The sequence below is a fragment of the Macrotis lagotis genome, chromosome X (genome assembly GCF_037893015.1).
Source record: "Macrotis lagotis isolate mMagLag1 chromosome X, bilby.v1.9.chrom.fasta, whole genome shotgun sequence".
Lineage (NCBI taxonomy): Eukaryota > Metazoa > Chordata > Mammalia > Peramelemorphia > Peramelidae > Macrotis > Macrotis lagotis.
The window spans coordinates 398,316,333-398,336,953 of NC_133666.1; positions in this window are offsets into that span (position 1 = coordinate 398,316,333).

Here is a 20,621-nt window from a genome sequence, read left to right on the forward strand (position 1 = left end):
CATTTTAGTCCCCATCCTAAAAGGTTATTTAGGATACCTTTCTTGCTAAAACCAATTCACAGTGCCCATTCCTCTAGAAATAGAGAAAATATTAGTCAGAGAAATATGTTCTATAATCAATCTGTTCCCACTGCTGACCAAGTATCTTAAATTTAACAATGAGCTCTAGCCAATTGTTCAAGGTCCTAGACCCACTATAAACTCCTATCCACCTCCCATTGTTCAAGCTATCAAAATGAGGTCATTAAACTTTTGTAAAGTATTTTGTCCCTCCCTGTAAATCTTTGCTACCAGGCACAAGATAAGCCCTTTTAAACAAACAAATAAAAAGGATCTCTGCCCTAGCCTGAAAGGATTAAGCCTTTGAATTATTGCTCCTCATCTACCTGTCCTTCCTTACCTCATCTTTGTTCTTTGAGCTACACCTTTAATCTATATATCTCTAAGTATCTCATCTTCCTGCAAATTTAAAATTCAGTTAAACTATGGTCTCCCTTAGAAATCTACTTGCTTTTCTGAGCCTGATCCTCTAAACAAACTCTTACCCTTGATGCAAATACCATAGTTACAACACTTTGCTACTACACTTTATCCTCTTCCCTTTATCTTATATCCTTCTGCTCCAGCTTACTATCTTTACTTTCTTTCTTGCTCATCTTCAGGGGATCAGCTCACTACATTTATTCTCTTTCTCCCTTAGCTTCAATAATAGGCAAATAAATATTTTTTGTCCATAAATATTTTTGTGCCAGAGTCCTAATTCTTTTAAGTGAATTAATTCTCTGTTCCCCTGAACCCCTGTAGTTTTTAATTCCTGGAAATACAATTGTCTGTAATCTTTCAAAAGCCTTGGAAAACTATAGACCAGAACAAATATTTTTGCTGTGTTTAGAAGAAGGAAAACAATTATATGAACAAGATTACAAGAACTAAATCTATGCAAATATATCTATACACCAAAATTCTAAAATAAAATATCAAACTAATGATTTGTTATTTATAAGAACATATAGTAATCAATAAGACATAAAAGTTCCCTAAAATTAAGTCAATATAAAATAACCTCATTTCCTTTGTGATAGGGTTATTAGAGTCATAGATTGGGGGGAAGGGGGGGGAAAGGTGACATAGACCTCACAAAGATTTTATAGAAAGCATTCTAGGGACTCTTTTTTGGATGCCTTTCCTGGATAAGATGATTAAAAAAAAAACTGTGAGAAAACTGCTCTGAAAGTCCCACTATGTAGTGCAACTTGTGCCACTTATTCCAACATCATATTTTAAATGACCAGGTTGGCAATTCTGAAAATTATATTACAATATTGTAATTCCTGGGAATTTCCTGGTAAAGGCATAGTACCATAAATATTAGCAGCTAGGACAGAGTAGCCCTGACACTTGGCTTATTTCACTAAAATAGATTTACTTAGTAAATTAAAATCAGTGACATGGTCTTTTCAGTTTTTAAGCAAAAACCTAAATGTAACTTCTAAGTTAAACTATTAAATAAAAATGAATAATATATAAATAAATTCAAAAGAAATACTTGAACCATTTTAATAGAAGAGATAAATATACAATGTTATTAATGAAATGCTATCTAAAAGTCTTATTATTCTTTGCTTGATTCAATAATATTTAAATTACCATCTGAAATACACACAAGTCAAACATTCCTCTTAACTCTGTTCCCTTCCCTAACAGAAGTTTGAGACAAGTTTGTTTGTCCTTCAAACTTTAACCCAGATTTCCTAATAAAATAATTAATTTCTAATTAGCTTAAGGTATTCTTTCAATCTTTTTTTCTTTTATTAGATTTTTTCATTGTCAAGCATTTATTTTTACTCCTTTTTGCCTCCACCCCCTAAAGGATAAAGGAAGGAAAAAGCAAAGGAGAAAAAAAAAAGACAAATAAGTATAGTCAAAGAAAGTAAATTTCCATATTGACCATGTCTAAAAAGGTAATGGCTAACATTTCTGTCATTTTCTTCATGGTATCCTAGAGTTCTAAATTTATTCAGTCACTCACTTTTTTCTCTGCAATTAGAAAAACGAGACTTTTCTAAACTAACTTGAAGTAGAGGAACTCTTTGGACACAACTGTTTTCCATTACTTTTTGGTCACACCTGTTGGGCAAAAGGTCTAGCATACAGAGTGCCACTCATGCCCTAAACCCCTCCTCAAATACAACTCTTGTCCTAGCCACCACCAGGAAGGTGTTTGATGAAAGCTGAAAGCACCTATCTCTCTCTCTCTCCATCCTCCATCCTCCCCTCTCTCTCACCCCTCCCCCACCCAGTGGGCAGCCTCTCAATTTCTCTCTCTCAGTCAGACCCTCATGGTCTAGCCATATCAATCTAAGCTCCTCCCCTCCCCTCCCCTCTCCTAGGCTCTCTGCTATTGCTCCCTCTCTTATTTCCCCTATGTTTCTTTTCTTTTCCCTTTTCCTTTTTTAATTTGATTACTCCTCTCCTAGCTTGGACTCTGAACTACTAATATTATTCCAGCTCTAAAAGGTTAGATCCACATGCATCTAAGCCACATCTCCTGGCTATTTTCCTTTCCATTTCCCCCTTTTAAAAATGTCTTTGCTGTTAGCTTTTGTGAACTCTAAGTAATTTATGAAGACTTTGTAGTTATCTGTGAAACTTTTGTGCAACCTGTGAATTAAAATTTAAGTCTTTCTTACCCTCTTGAGTCAGAGACTTGGTAAGGTTTCTCACCCCCAAAAGAACCCCCCACAGATGAATTTTTAAGCCCCCTTTTTCTGAAGGAATTTTCCAAACCGTCAGACTCATTTTGGTCAAAAGTCATGTCTGCTTTTCTGTATTGACAACTATTATACAAGTTTACCCATGAAAAGATTATTATGATTTAAACTTGAAGAATTACAAATGTTAACATGACAAAAAGTCACCAAGGTGTTGACTGTTCTTTTCTTGAGTGTTGGACAGAATTCAGTCTTTGGAGATTCTCAGTGATTATTAATATACATATATATATATATATATATATATATATATATATATATATATATATATATATGACTCATTGCCCCTCAGCCAGTGGACCTCCCCAAAATCCCCAACACATCTCAGGATTTGACTCATTTCTAGCTTTTGTTTGAGTGTTTTCAATTCTTCTGAAAACGCCAAGCCAACAAGGCAAGAAAGTTGTTTCATCAAGTGTATTAAACACTAAAAAGGATGGTCAAGTGCTCTTATCAGTATCCCAAGGATATATTACAAAGTGGTGATCCCCAAATTTCCTAGGACCTTCATGAGCAATACAAGTTTCCAGAGCCATCTCAGACTCACTCCCATGTCTGGAAGTGATATCACCCTTCTGGGGTGATAGAAATTCAGACCACGTATCTCTATTGTTAGCTCCACTTTCCTCAGGTACAAACTTACAATGCAAGTCTGAATTTTTCTAGAGAAAACGGGTTCAATAAGAGATCTGTTCCCTCTCCTACTCCTATACCACCCACAATATCATTAAAAAGAAAGGCCCAAATTTGTGCATCCTCATTTTTTTACTTTTAAATCAATTAATTTTAACCAATAACTCATCCTTTAATTGCCCTTTTCTCAAGAAACCTCAAATTCCTATAGTGCTCAACTTGATATAGAAATTCCATGACTTGAATCTTCAACTGATTAGAATAGAAACTCTTGGGATTTAGGACTATTTCATTTGTCATATGTGTATCCCTAGTGCCTAATACGTTGTAGATATTTAATAAATGCTTGTTGATGGATAAATTAAGCACTCCCCCTGGGATCATTGGTCTCTGCCTAACATTTGCTTCTCTTTACCCAGGAAAATTTTGTTAAAATAAGTTAGAAGAGACTAATATGCTTCTAGGTTATTTAATTTATCTCCACTTCTTTAGTATATCAGGGCCATAGATAACTTGCAGACATACTGATACTGAAGACCTGATGACTTTTTTCCTTCTCCACCAAAATGTCTCACAATTCATATCTAATCAAGTCACAAGAATTCATTCAGATACTTCTTCCTGTGAGCACATGGTCAGGTTTTCCTTACCACTTGGTAAGGTTTTCACCACCAAAAGAACCCCCAGAGATGAATTTTAGTTATCTGGGTTAACCCATAAGCCAAAGGAATATATAATATAACATAGGTGACAAGTGGCCATCCAGCCTCTGCAGGACAGCCTTTAGTTAGGGAAAAATCACTACCTTTTGAGAGAGTCCATTCCATTCATTCATTTGTTTGTTTGTTTGTTTGTTTGTTTTTATCTATCCATCCATCTATCTGTCTGTCTATCCATTCATTTGTTTATTTGTTTGCTTGTTTATTTATTTATTTATTTATTCATTAGGTTTTTTGCAAGGCAAATGGGGTTAAGTGGCTTGCCCAAGGCCACATAGCTAGCTAATTATTAAATGTCTGAGACTGGATTTAAACCCAGGTACTGCTGACTTCAGGGCCGGTGCTTTATCCACTGGGCCACCTAGCCACCCTGAGTCCATTCTATTTAAATAGTTCTAATTGATAGGAATTTTTTCCTGCTATAAGGATTACTCTTTTGTTGCATATTCTAGCTATTGCTATTCTGCCTTCTGGTATCAGCAAAATTAGAATAATCTCTCTTTCACATGATATTTCTCATTCTATTAAGATTTCAATCCCTTTTTTAACTGTGACCTAAAAGGGATTTTAAACCCCTAAGAAATGATCAACCTGCTGGTACCAAATAAGATCTGAAATCTCTAAAGCTATCATAAAATGATCTATGGTTTCAATTTCCCATCCTATCCTCTCAATTCTGTCCCTCACTTTTTCCATAGAAGCACATTCTCACAGAGGCAATTGGAAGAGAGCACTATCAAAGTGACTGAAAGTTCAAAATGTGGTAGTAGAACTCTGCTCAATACACTCAACTCCCATCTCAACTGTAATAGGGCAAAATATTCTATCTAGACTTCTTTAGAAACCATTATATAGTGATATCTGACACATGACAAGAGCTCTGGAATAGAATTATGTGGGTTTGAGAACTTGGATAATGAATAAGTATTACATCTTCATTTAAATAAAAATGGTTTCCTTTGTAGCACTAAACATTTTATTATATACATTTAAAGAAATCATTCTGAGAAAAGATACATAGGATTTAACAAAATGGCAAAGAGATCCGTAACAAAGAGAAATTTATGAACCTCTGACTAAAGCAGACTTTATTTTTTTTTATTTTTAAATCATTTTTATTTAAAATTTGAGTTTCAGGGGGCATGCTAGGTAGCAGCACAGTGAATAGAACACTGTTTCTGGAGTCAGGAGGACCTGAATTCAAATCTGGCCTCAGGCATTTAATAATTACCTAGCTGTGTGATCTTGGGCAACTCACTTAACCCCCACTGCCTTGAAACCCCCCCCCCCAAAAATTGAGTTTCAAATTCTATCCTTCCTTCTTTAAGTATGTGATCATTCCTATGCAGAATCATGTAAAATATTTCCAAATAAACAATCTTATACAAGCCTTGAACAAAACAAAAACAGCAAAAATAACATGTTTCAATCTGTATCCCAACAATATCTTTTTTCTGTGTGGAGGAAGACAGTATGTTTCATCATTAGAGCTTTGAGATTGTTTTGGATCACTGTATTGCTGAGAATAGCTTAAGTCATACACAATTCATCAAACAATATTGCTGTTACTGTGTATAACATCCTTCTAGTTCTATTCATTTTAATATATCTCTGTTCATATGAGTGTTTCCAGTTTTGTCTGAAACCATCAATGACCAAATTTAAATAGCACAATAGTATTCCATCACAATCATATACCACAACTTATATAGCCATTCCCTAATTGATGAACATGCCTTCAATTTCCAAAAGATCTCCTACTCAATCACCAGGTAAAACCTAGGGTCAGAAATAGCAGATTCTTCACTAAAGGTTTAGATCTCTTATCTAATTAGATTTATTCATTTCCTTACTAGCATCATTTCCTTATTAGTATATCCTACAGGCAATTCTCTGAAAATGTTTCTTCATAGTGCAATATAAAAATGATCTTAGAAATTTCCTTTGAAGTAAATTCTTTAAGAAATTCACTTCTGGATTTCTGGCCAACATGGTGGAGAGAAGACAGGCCCTGCTAAGGTCTTCTGATCTTCCCTCAAATGTAGTATGAAACAAACCTCTTAATAGAAACCAGATTGACAAAATCCAGAAAGAGAAGCTAAGAGAACACCTACCTCAAGGTCTGTCTTGGAGGATCATGGGTGAGTCGGGCACAGAAAGAAGAGAGCTGGCAGGGTTGGGCTGAGAGCCTGATAATCTCAGACCAACCAGAGCTTTTCACTATGGGAGGTATGGTCTGAGAAGTTGACTGTGGGACACTCTGAGGCTTACCAAAAGGTCTGGAGGATGAGTTACAGCCTCTAGCAGTCCCTACTGGCAGGATGAAGTTAAAAACTCAATGAGAAAGCCTTTAGCACCATCTACTGGTTGGCCCACTTGGAGATACTAAACCCAGTGAGTAAAACCTCTAGGTATCCCAACACCAAACCTCTGTGAATCAGCCCCTCCCCCCAACACAAGATCTTAGGAAAATGAAGAAAAACCAGCAGAAAGGGGGATCCATAGAAAAACTTCTAGAATGAAAAGATCCTAACTCACAGAGACATAGAAGCCCTGAGGAGAATATGATTTGGTCTCCACTACAGAAAGACTTCCTTGAAGAAATCATGAAGGAGTTTAAAAATCAATTGGAAAATTTGGGAAAAGAAATCCAAGAGAAGATTAACACATTGCAACAAGAAAACAAACTGTTTGAAAAAAAAAATTGGACAAATGCAAAAAGAAAAGAATTCTCTCCAAACCTCAATTGGTCAAATAGAAAATTCTTACAAAAATAGAATTGACCAATTGAAAAAGGATTTGCAAAAGGTAAATGATGAAAATTCTTCTCTAAAAAAGAATAGTCTGTGAAAACCAGTGACTTCATGAAACAACAAAAATCTCTTAAACAAAACCAAAAAATTGAATAAATAGAAGAAAATGTAAAATAACTAATCTGCAAAACCACTGACCTTGAGAATAGATCAAGTAGAGATAACCTAAGAATTACTGGTCTTCCAGAAAACCTTGAAGAGAAAAAAAAATCCTGGACTCAATATTACAAGACTTAGTCATGGAAAACTGCCATGATATCATGGAATGAGGGCAAAATAGTTATTGAAAGAATACATCGATCCTCTCTGGAAAGAGATCATAAAATGAAAACACCAAGGCATGTTGTGGCTAAATTCCTGAACTATCAGATAAAAGAGAAAATCCTGCAAGTAGCCAGAAAGAAACAATTTAGATACCAAGGAGCCACAGTAAGGATTATGCAGGACCTGGCTGCTTCAACATTAAGGGATCAAAGAGCCTGGGATGCAATATTCTGAAAAGCAAGGGAGCTTGAAATACAGCCAAGAATTCATAATCCAGCAAAACTGAGCCTTCTCTTCCAGGGCAAAAGATTAGATTCACATTTGATGAAATAGGAGACTTCCAACTTTTCCTGATGGAAAGATGAGCGCTTAATAGAAAATTTGACCTTCAAATAAGAGACTCAAGAGACACATGAAAAGGGTAAAAAAAAAAAAAAGAAAAACAACTCTCATCCAATAAGATGAAACTGGCTATATCCCTACCTGGGAGAAAGATTTTAATAACGCTCAAGAATTCTAACTAATTTAGTGAGAATTTATTTAGCCAGAGGAGATGGACACTCATGACTTATTCAAGAAACTGCTTTCCAATAAGATCAAACTGGCTATATCATTATCTGGGACAAAGACTAATTATTCTCAGTAACTGCAATTCTATTAGAGGGAATATACTTAGCCAGAAGTTATGGACACTTATGACCTTTCTGTGACTGACATAGAATGATTTAAAAACAACACCTCCTTAAAAAAGGGGACAGTAAAGAGACTGGGAGGATGGAGAAAAATTAATGGGGTAAATCTCATTACATTAAGTGGTGTAAAGGACTTTTTGCATAGTGGGGGAAAGGGGAGGAGGTAAGAACCACCTGAATCTTACTCTCATCAGATTGGCTTAAATTTAATATACATACACTCAGTAAAGTTAAGAAATTTATCTTAATATTAAAGTATAAAAAGGAGCAAAGGGAAATGGTGAGGAAAGCAGAACCAACAGAAGGAAGGGAAAGGGAGAGAAAATGGAGAGGGTTTGGATATAGGTGGTCAAAAACACTGAAGGTGGTGGTATTCAGAAACAAAATACAGGGCAATATGGATAAAGTGAATAAAGGGGGAAATACAAACAAAGGGAAGATAGCATGGAGGGCAATAAATAGTTACTAATTATAACTTTGACTGTGAATGGGATGAACTCTCCCTTAAAACATAACAGAATAGCAGATTGGATTAAAAACCAGAATCCTATAATATACTGCTTACAAGAAACTCATTTGAAGCAGATAGATAGATACCTTTTGAGTAAAAGGTTGGAACAAAATATATTTTACTTCAGCAGAAGTGAAAAAAGCAGGAGTAGCAATGCTTATCTCAGACAAAGCAGGTGGAAAAATAGATAGCATTAAAAGAGACAAGAAAGGAAACTATATCCTCCTAAAAAGTACCATAGACAATAAAATAATTTCAATACTAAATATGTATGCACCCCGTGGTATAGTATCCAATGTCTTAGATGAGAAGTTAAAGTAGTTACAGGAAGCAAAACTCTACTAGTGGGAGAACTCAACACCCAGCTATCATATTTACATAAATCTAATCATAAAATAAACAAGAAGGAAGTTAAGGAGGTAAATAGATTGTTAGAAAAACTAGATATGATAGACTTATGGAGGAAAATGAATGAAGATAGAAAGGAATATACTTTCTTTTCTGCACTTACACAAAAGCTGACCATGTACTAGGGCATAAAAACCTAATCATCAGTTCAGTTATTGAAAGGCAGATATTGGGAATACATCTTTCTCAAATCATAATGCAATAAAAATCACATGCAATTTTGTGTCAGGGATATATAGACCCAGAACTAATTGGAAAGTAAATAACCTCATTTTAAAGAATGAATGGATCAAGCAACAAATTATACAAAGAACTAATTATTTCATCCTAGATAATGACAATAGTGAAACAACATATAAAAACCTATGGTATACAATCAAGAATAAATTAGAGAAAGAGGAAATCAGTGAACTAAATATGCAACTAAAAAATTAGAGAAAGAACAAATTAAAAACCCCTAATTAAATACAAAATTAGAAATTCTAAAAATTAAATGAGAAATTAAAAAATTAAAAGCAAGAAAACTATTGAGTAAATAAAACCAAGAGGTGATTTTATGAAAAAAAACAATAAAATTGATAAGCCTCTAGTCAATTTGATTAAAAAAAGAAAGAAGAAAACCAAATTGCTAGTATCATAAATGAAAAAGGTGAACTCACCACCACTGAGGAGGAAATTAAAGTAATAATTTGAAATTAATTTACCCAATTCTATGCCAATAAATTTGACAATCTAAGTGAAATTGATGAATATTTACAAAAACATAAGTTGCCCAGGTGAAATGAAGAGGAAACTAAATGCCCAAACAACCCTATCTCAGAAAAAAATTCAACAAGCCATTATTGAACTCCCTAAGAAAAAATCTCCAGGGTCAGATGGATTTATAAATGAATTCTATCAAACATTTAAGGAACACTTGGTTCCAATTCTATATAAACTCTTCAGAAAAATAGGTGAAGACAGAAATCTTCCTAACTCTTTCTATGCCACCAATATGGTATCAATACCTAAACCAGGAAGAGTTGAAACAGAGAAAGGAAATTATAGACCTATCTCTCTGATGAATATAGATACAAAAATTTTAATGAAATCTTAGCATAACGACTATAACAAGTTATCACTGGGATAATACATTATGACCAAATAGGATTTATCTCAGGAATGTAGGGTTGCTTTAATATTAGGAAAACTGTCAGTACAACAGAACAACAGTACAACAACAGAAATCATATGATTATATCAATAGATGCTGAAAAACTTTTGTAAAAATAGATCACCCATTCCTACTAAAACCACTAGAGAGCATAGGAATAAATGGATTGTTCCTTAGAATAATAAGCAGCAACTATCTGAAACCATCAATAAGCATTATATGCAATGAGGATAGGCCAGAGGGATTCCCAATAAGATTAGGGGTGAAACAAGGGTGCCCATTATCTCCACTATTATTCAATAGCGTACTAAAAATGTTAGCTTCAGAATAAAAGAAGAAAAAGAGATCAAAGGAATTAGAATAGGGAAGGAAGAGATAAAACTCTCCCTTTGCACATGACATGATGATATACCTAGAGAATCCCAAAAAGTCATCTAAAAAACTACTAGAAATATTTAGCAACTTTAGCAAGGTCTCAGGATACAAAATAGACTCTCATAAATTCTCAACATTTCTATATATGACTAGTAACATGCAGCAAGAAGAGCTAGAGAGAGAAATCCCATTGAAAGCAACTTTAAGGGCAGCTAGTTGGCACAGTGGATAGAGCACCAGCCTGGGAGTCAGGAGTACCTGCATTCAAATCTGGTCTCAGACACTTAATAATTACCTAGCCATGTGGCCTTTGGCAAGCTACTTAACCCCATTGCCTTGAAAAATCTAAAAAAAAAAAGAAATAACTTTAGACAATATTAAAATGTGGTAATCTATGTGCCAAGGCAGACTCAGAAACTTATTGAAATCAATTACAAAACACTTTTCATACAAATAAAATCAGATTTAAATAATTGGGCAAATAAATATCAACTGCTCATGGATAGGTCGAGCAAATATAATAAAATTGACAATTCTACCAAAATTACCCTACTTTTTAGAACCCTACCAATCAAAATTCCAAAAAATTGCTTTATTGAGTAAGAAAAAATTACAATAAATTCATATAGAGAGACAAAAAGTTGAGACTCTCCAGGGATTTAATGAAAAAATTGCAAAATAAAATGGCTTAACCCTACCATATGTAAAATTATATTATAAATTATCAGTCCTCAAAACTGTCTGGTATTGACTTAGAAATATAAAGGTGAAAATATAAAAAAAAGAAATAATGAAATGGAGAGGTGGATCAGTGGAATAGATTAGGTGCAATATCAGGAATTAATTATAGTAATCTGCTGTTTGTTAAAACCAAAGAATCAAGCTATAGGGATAAAAACTGTCTCTTCAATAAAACCTGGTGGGAAAATTGGAAGCTAGTATGGAAGAAACTTAGATTAGACTAACTACTCACACCCTATATTAAGAAAAGATCAAAACAGACACAGGATTTAGACATAAAAAAACAATATTATAAGAAAACTAAAAGATGATGGGGTAATTTATCTGCCAGATCTATGGAAAGGGAAGCAGTTCATGACCAAGGAAGTGATGGAGAGCATTATTAAAAATAAACTAAACAATTATCATTTCATTAATTTAAAAAGCTTTTGCATAGACAAAACCACTGTAACCAAGATCAAAAGAAATGTAGTAAATTGGGAAACAATTTTTACAATTAGTATTATTGACAAAGGACTCATTTCTAAACTACACAGAGAACTAACTAAGTCAAAATTTCAAAAAAAATCAAGCCATTCCCAAATTGCCAAATGGTCAGAGGATCTTCAAAGGCAATTCACAGATGAGGAAATCAAGGTGATCCATAGTCATAAGAAAAATTGCTCTAAATCACTAATTATTAGAGAAATGCAAATTAAAGCATCTCTGAGGTACCACCTCACATCTCTCAAACTGGACAATATGACGAGAAAGGACAATCATCAATGTTGGAAGGGATGTGGGAAATCTAGGACACTAATTCATTGTTGGTGGAGTTGTGAACTCATCGGAACTTTCTGGAGAGCAATTTAGAATTATGCCCAAAAGGCAACAAAAAGGGCATACGCTTTGATCCAGCAATACCACTTCTGTCTATACCCTGAAGAGATTATGAAAAAGGGTAAAAACATCACTTGTACAAAAGTATTCATAGTAGCCCTGTTTGTCTTGGCAAAGAATTGGAAATTGAGTGAATGTCCATCAATTGCTTAATGGCTTAATAAACGGTGGTATATGTATGTCACAGAACACTATTGTTCTATTACAAAACAGTAGGGATGGGAATTCAGGGAAGCCTGGGAGGATTTGCATGAACTGATGCTGAGAGAGATGAGCAAAACCAGAAGAACATTGTACACCCAAATAACAACATGGGAGTGATGATGGCCTTAATGGACTTGCTTATTCAAACAAGGTAGCAATCAGGCACAATTTTGGGGTATCTGTGATGGAGAATGTCATCTATAACCTGAGAAAGACTTTTGGAGTTTGAAGAAAGACCAAAGACTATTACCTTTAATTTAAAAAAAAAGTTATCCTATTGTAATTTTGCAATATCTCATACTTTATGATTCTTCCTTAAGGATATGATTTTTCTCTCATCATATTTAACTTAGATCACTGCATACCATGGAAATAATGTAAAGACTAACAGACTATCTTCTATGGGTGTTTGGGGAGGGAAGCAAGATTAAGGGGAAAATTGTAAAATTCAGAATAAATAAAATCTTCCTTAAAAAAAAAGAAATTCACTTCTACTTTTTTGTTTCTCTTCACCAGCTAAAGATAGGCAGGAAAATGAAAAGGAAATCAATGGGCCTTTGATGCTTTCAAAAGATAACTGCAGGCAGGTTATGAAATCCAAAAAGATTAAACATTATTATATATTCAAGTTCAAAAAACATATTGCATAAGTAAAATATAGATAGGTCCAGAACTGGTAGTGAATCCTACAATAAGAATAATATTTTAACTTGAATATCTCATTTGAATTAGATAACACCAGTTTCATGATCCCCATTTTTAAAAAAAATGAAGAAAATTAGACTCATAGATATTTCAGCATGATCATATTTACATAACTTATAACCAGGAAAGAGTGCTAAGATTCTAACTTAGGTTTGATTCCATACTTTTGCTAGAGCAAAGGGCTTTAACTGATTACAGGTTCAATATGAATGATAACTGATGTGCTGCAAGAGAAAAGAAAGCTAATACAAATTTAAAATGCATCAATAAAAATAAAGTTTCACAGAATTTTGGGTCACCTTCAGAGTATTATATCCATTCCTTAGCACAACCAACTGTCTTAGATCCTAAAGAGGGTGATTAAAGTGATGAAGAATCTGATAAACCTATCCCATGAGAAATGAACAGAGGAAGTAGTGTAGTTACTTTAGAGAAGAGAAGACTCAAGGGGAACATGATAATTTTCTTTAAATATTTTAAGAAATAGTATGCAAAAGAGATGCCAGCTTTTCTCTCTGCTGGTTCAGAAAGCCAAACTTGAAACAAAGTATGAATGATATAAGGAAAACTTTACCATCTCCCTCTTGGGCAAGTATTACCCTTCTAATGTTACTCCCCTCTCTCTAAACATGATGATTAGCCTAGTGATCTACCCTTGTTATCTATTCAGTTGGATATAGCTCCTTGAACTGAAATGTAAACTAAATCTAAAAGGAGGAAAACAACTCATAGAAACTGGACTATCTTTGCCTCTTTTTGGATTTCTAGTGTTTAGCACAGTGCCTGGCCCATCTTAAGTGCATAAAAACATAAAAACACAGAATATCCTGATCTTCCAGGCCTCCTATATCCTAGCCATTCATAACTTTAGTCATCTACCATCTACTACCAGCTTAAAAGCTGGAAAGTAACTGAGAGATCATCTATATATTCACCTTTATTTTACAAATAATGAAACTGAAGCATGGAGAAAAAAACATCTTGCTGAAGATCATAGAGGTGACAATCCTGGCAGAGTTAGGATTTATATGCAAGTCTCCTAACTCCAACTCAGATATATGGGAAGAAATCATGAAATTGTGTTTCCTGAGATCATTGTTAGTACATACTAACTAATCTGAACTAGTTCCTTCCTTCTATATGCTAATCCTTTTCTGGAATTTGCATTCTTTGGAACAAAGCTCAGAAACACCTGCACAATTTCCAGGGAAATGATAAGGCTCAACACAGAAGAGACTAGTCCTTTAAAAATCTTGGGTGTTTCCTTCATCCTCTACCATCCCATCAGTAAAGGATCACAAATTCAAATAATGATGAAATACACTCCTTTCCTCTTAGCATTGGTGCAAAAGGAAACATTCATTTTCAGACATAGACAAAATATTCATTTTGCTTAAATGTGCTTACTTTCTTTAAATAGAGTTTTATATCAAGAAAGGGTTAATGAAGAATGATAGAGATAGGAATAAAGAAAATAGTAACAATAAAAAAATGTAAATTCATAATCAAAATAAAGTTCAGAAGGGGAAAGTTTTCAATTTTATTACTTTTTCAATTTAGAATACACTTTTGGTGAAAAAAGCTATGAAAGAAGTGTATAGATACATATACAATTCTCTTTTATATTCTACTTTGTATACTAAAAGGTGAATATTTATTGATAATTATTCACAATAAAAACTATAAAATGCAAATTAAGTCTAAAATGAGGAAGACAATTCACAGAAACTGACCAGTATTTTTCAAAAGATGCCAGATTAATTTCTCCCCTTCATTTATTTTACATTCTAGTCCATCTGAACTACTTGCTATCCTTTGTACATGAAATCCCAATTCATTCCCTCTTCATCTCTACTCTTAAAATTTCTTTTTTTCAAGACAGTGCAAATGTCACTTTTTCAATAAAGATTATACTGACCCCAATCCTAGTTGCAAATCATCATGGAAATTTGTGTTTATTTTATGTTCATTTTGCATTTGCACATTTGTGTTCATATAGTTTTTACTTAAAAGAAAGAAAACAATTTGAAAGCAATTTTTTATTTTTATTTTTCTGTCCTCCAGAACTAGTACAAAGATTGGTACATAAAAGGTAATTAATAAATGCATGTTGAAACACTGAATCATTAACTGTGAATGGGAATCATATGATAGAACATTAGTGTATACAAAATTCCTTGCTCTAGGTGGCGCAGTGGATAAGGCACCAGCCCTGGAGTCAGGAGTACCTGGGTTCAAATCTGGTTTCAGACACTTAATAATTATGGCCTTGGGCAAGCCACTTAACCCCATTTGCCTTTCAAAAAAAGAAAAAGAAAAAGAAAAAGAAATTCTAAGCATATAATACAGGTTCGTTGAATTAAGATCTAATTTGAAAGAGAGTGGAATCAAATGCAGAGGACTCTGAATGCCAAACAAATGGATTTGAGTTTCATTCAGTAGATAATAGAGTGCCACCAAGGATTTTGGGCAGAGTAATAGAATGATCAGATATACAAATGTTAGATTAATATATTTTTTTATCAAGAAGATGGATTGAAAGGGAAGGTACCTACAGGTATAAAGATCTATTAAAAGACTGCAGTTTAGAAGTGTGATAATAAAAACTTGTACTAGAATGATCACAGTAGAAAAAGAGGAAAAGTGATAAGAAACTTACTGAAGATTGAAAAATAATAGGATTTAATAAATACTGTATATGAAAGCTGAAAGAGAATGAAAATGAAAAATAACACCCTTTCCAACATGAAACAATGAATGAATGATAATTCCACTGACAGAAATAGTGGAGTCAAAGGAGAAGATAATGAGCTCATTTTGAGACTCAATGAATTTGAAGTGTCATAGAACAGCCGCAAAATATTGTCTGAAAATTGTCTAGAGTGAGAAAATATGGCAAGGCTGGGGGATATGGATTTAGGAATTGTTTATACTGAATTGGATTAAATTGAAAAAGAGTTAGCTTTTGTTTTAATATAAAGTACAACTTTCAAAATGTGAAATAAGCTATTTAATAAATTAATAAACATTTGTTAAATGACTCCTATGTTCCAGGAACAGTGCTTATGGAAGGCAATAGGTTCTCTCTTACTGGAACAATTTAAACTGATTTTGCATGATGTCTGAAAGTATCTTGCCCTGAGTGAAATGTTAAGATTAGAACATCACAAATATCTTTCTGAATTCTAAAAATTTTAGGATCCTATTTTCACATCTCTTTCCCACAGATGGTAAAGAAAAGAATGCTTTCAAAAAATCAATTAAATTCAAATTGTTCCTTCCCAAACTAGAGAAATACTTTTAATGGTTTTTTGGTTGTTGTTCTATATCAACTCAGTGCCAAACTTTTGATTTTTCACATATGATATTCATCATACTTGTATTTCTCTATTATTATTCCCTTAGCTATTGGAGAAACTGCTACTCAATATAATTTGGTAAAAATGCCCTCTCTTGAGTATACTCAGAATTCTCACATTTAGTAATTAGCATTCATAATTCATAATTCAACTTAATGTATGTATAGAATTTGTTTTACATTAAAAAGTTATATTTCTTTATACAAACAAGAGTTTGTAAAGAAAAATAACCTATCAAATTTAAGACTAGAAGATTTCAAAAATATAAAAGTTTAAACAACTAAGATTTCAGTTGTTTCCAATTTTGTGGATGTTTGATGCATTTTTCCATGAAATAGCTAAACTCTAGTTCTACTTTTCTCTTCTCTCCACTTTTTTCTAATATCCTGGGATTTGTATTTTATTTGCTCTGTCAGCTGACATTCTGTTCCTTGAATTTCTGCAATCAGTTTTCCCTATGGAGGAACTAAAGAACATGGCATCCAAGTTTCAGTGTAGGATATTTCTACTTTTTTTTTTACTTTTAATAGAAAACCAAGTCATCAAATGATACCTTTTAGAATGAGAGTATTCACATGCACAGAGCTGTTGAATAAAATCATTGAATCTTTTCATAGGAATTTGTAATATCATGAAGTATTTCTAAAAGACTCCTAGGAATATTATGTTAAGGCATTTTCTGCAGTTCAATGATTAACAAATGTCCAACCCTATCAGACTCTAAACTACAAACTTCAATCTCTACCCATTACCCAAACTTTCCCTAACTTTTATTATCTGGATAAATATGGATATTATCCATACACTAGTCTGTTAGCTTCTGTATTACACTTTCCCATTTATTAAAACATTGTGTTTACATCATGTTTCTAATTAGATAGCCCCATTATCAACTCAGTTAAATGTGAGGAAGATTTTTGTAAAACATAGAGCACTATATGAATATCATACATTTTATTGCTTCTGTAATTTTCAACATAATATAGTGCAAAGATCACTGACTTCATAGTCAGAGAACCTGAGTTCAAATCCAACTTCTGACTTCCTGTGTAATCTTAGGTAAATTGCTTAATTTCTATGTCTTGGTTTTCTCATCTGTAAAATTAGACCTCTTTAGCCCTATATATAGGACTAAGCAATCCTATCAGCTTTCCTAATTCTTAGTCTTTCCATATCAATGAGTAGTACAGCCATAATATCTGTCATCTTTCCAAGAAAGGAGCTTGCAATCTTTTAAACTTTTCCCTGTATGTGCTATAGCATTTTATTCAATGATTCTATTTCTTCAGTCATCTTTAAATTTTCCTTGTCTATTATCATAACATTGATACTAGCACTCATGATGCATTTGGATCTCTTTGCTTCAGAAGATATTATATCACAGCATGGCGATTCTGGCCTGGCAGTTAGGAATTGCTAGATTCTAGTTCTGTATCTAACATAGACTGGTTGTGGCTCTGGACTAAATACTCTTAGTTTTCTTGGCAACTCTCAAAAATTCTGACCTGAAGAGAAATTGCCAAGTTGTTCTATTGGAATTTCCTTGCCCGGGAGTTCTCTGAATCAATGAATACAGAGCCAGTCCCTTTTTCCTCCTTTTAGAAATCCCTCTTACCAGAAGATACTTAATATAACTGCCAATATGTCCTGTTGAGGCAGTTAGTTGCTCAATGGTTAGAGTGCTGGGTCTTGAGTCAGAAAACCTGAGTTCAAATCTGGCCTCAGATACTTCCTAGCTGTGAAATGCTGGCAAAGTCATTTTAGCTTCTGTTTTCCTCAGTTTGCTCAATTATAAAGTAAAAGTAGCAAAAATATCATGGGTTGTCATAAGGCTCCAATAAGATAATATTTGTAAAAAGACCTTAGCACAGTATCTCACACATAGTAGAAACTTGATAAATGCTTATTTCTTTCCTCACTTCCTCAGCTCCCATCTATTTTTCTAAATATGGAAGTTCTATCTTTAAATTTCTTAAATTTTTCCAATATTGCAATTATGAATTAGGTCTAAATAACAAAATTCTTTCCTTTGTTGCTTCAAACTACCTTAGCTTCCTTGATTTCTTCAGATCTCCAACTTTCCCTATGAACCTATAACTTCAAAAAAAAAGAAAGAAAAGTTAACTCTTTTATCTAATCTTCACCATCCAAAAGCATCTTCTGAACAATTTTTTGCTAAAAATCACTCCTCTAAATATTTTAAAGGGATATTAAATACTTCTAGAGAATTGTAAAATAGATCTTATAAACAGAGATATAAGAATATAAGTAAAGACATAGAGAAAACATAAGTGTATACTGAATGGCTCTTCTCTCTTCTCTCGTTAAACCCTTACTCACCCTTCATTCAAACAGTTCGATTCATTCCACTTGCTCCAAACAAGCATTCTCTAGTTTTCACCCAATTAAAGTCAGTTATCTACCTGCTCCATTGCATCCCAAAAGGAGTTGTTTTCTTTCTTACTCTCCATGTTCAGTGCTTGTTTTTTATATGTTAGTATTTGTCCCCTCAGTGTTTTACTTGGCTGAATATCTATCATGGAATATCTATCACTTTTTATTAGTAGACATTATTAACAGTTCATTTTCAGTTTATTAAAATGCAAAACAAAATACCTTGCCTATTTGTTTTATTCTATACAATACCTAGCTATCATTATATATAGTACAAATAATTTATATGCTTCTCTATATTTTATATACTTTTATAATTGTAGAAATACAAAATTTTACAAGTCACTAAAGTTAACCCATATCTGAATAAGAATCTATTTTTAACATCTCCCCCAAAAATGCTATTTTTAAAATCAAAATCCTCCACTGATGGTAAATCCACTGTTTCAATACAATCCACCCTTCTGGTTGATCTGCTAGGAAAATTGTGTTTGAGTCATAAAATAACAGATTTAAAATGGATACAGACCACAGGTGTCATTTAGTAATATGATAACCCAGATTTAGGGCTTCATGAAACTTCAGAAGTCATTGCTTTTAATCTCTATCATTGTGCAAAGCATTGTGCTAGGCACTGAAAATATAAAGACAAAAATGAAACAGTACCATTAGTAAAGTGAAGATCAGAGAGATTACGTATTTTACTAAAAGTAATACAAATAGCAGAGCCTGGATTCAAAAGGCTATGCATCAACAAGTATTTATTAGTTGTTTATCATATGTCAAACTCCTTGCCAAGAGTTGACAATAAAAAGAAAGGCAAAAATAATCCCTCCTCTTAAGGAGCTCCCTCTCTAATGCGGGGGACAACATGCAAACCATGCACAAACTACATGCAGGATAACTTGGATATAACCAAAGGAAGACATTAGCTTTAAGATGAATAGGAAAAGACAGATCCCAATTGCAAATCCAGTAACTGATATTTTTTGAACCTCTATGTCTCTGAAATTTCTATCCTTTCATCTCACTTCTGCCCAGTAAGGATGACCCTGAATTTTCTTTCATACTACCATAGCCCATCCAATATGGGAAGGTATTCAAAGGCCATATTCTTCTGCATTCTTTTCTCTATGTTCAACATCTTCAAGTTCTGTAAGCTTATCCTCATATTACATTCTATCAAGAACTTCATCCTCCTGGTTACTTTCACCAAAGAAGGCTCATAAGTAAATATACTTCCAAAAATATGTTGTCTCTATCTTAACACCATAACATATTCCAGATATAGGCTGATGAGTTCATAATAAAACCAGAAAGTATAGGAAAAAACCTTCCTTTTTCTTATGCCTTTATACTTTTAGTCAAAGCTTCTGATTGTCAGGTTTTAATTTTGATAAAACTAATAATTTATTATGACCCACAATCTTTTTTCACATGAATCATTGACTAACCTTCCTCTTTAATTATACAATTGACTTCCCTTTTTAGTCATTTTATTTTTTTATTAGTAGACTTACTATCAACAGTTCATTTTCAGTTTATTAAAATGCAAACCAAAAGTTTGTGAACAAAAAAAATAATCTCCTCATTGATACTTTGAACCTGAGTGTAGGACTTTATATTCAATTCTCTTCATTTGAGTTTTATTAGATCCAGTTCATTTCTCTAACCTATAGAAATATTTTAAGATTCTGATTCATCTAAAGTGCCACCTAACCCTCTCAGCCTTGCATAATCTGAAAATTTGTCAAACATGATATGTATTCCTTCATCAAAGGCACTGATTAAACATGTTGACTAGCATAGGATCAAAGACAAATCATGCCTCTCTTGCCCTAGTCCTCCCTCTATTTTAAAAGTTCTGACTCTCAACTTTTTCATCTGCAGCTCTGCCAAATTTGAAATATATTAGGGTCTATTCAAGAAGGTCTAGTATATCTATTGTGAAACTTAATGTGATTTTTTTCAGGGCTACTCATCCACCTTTGGTGTCTACC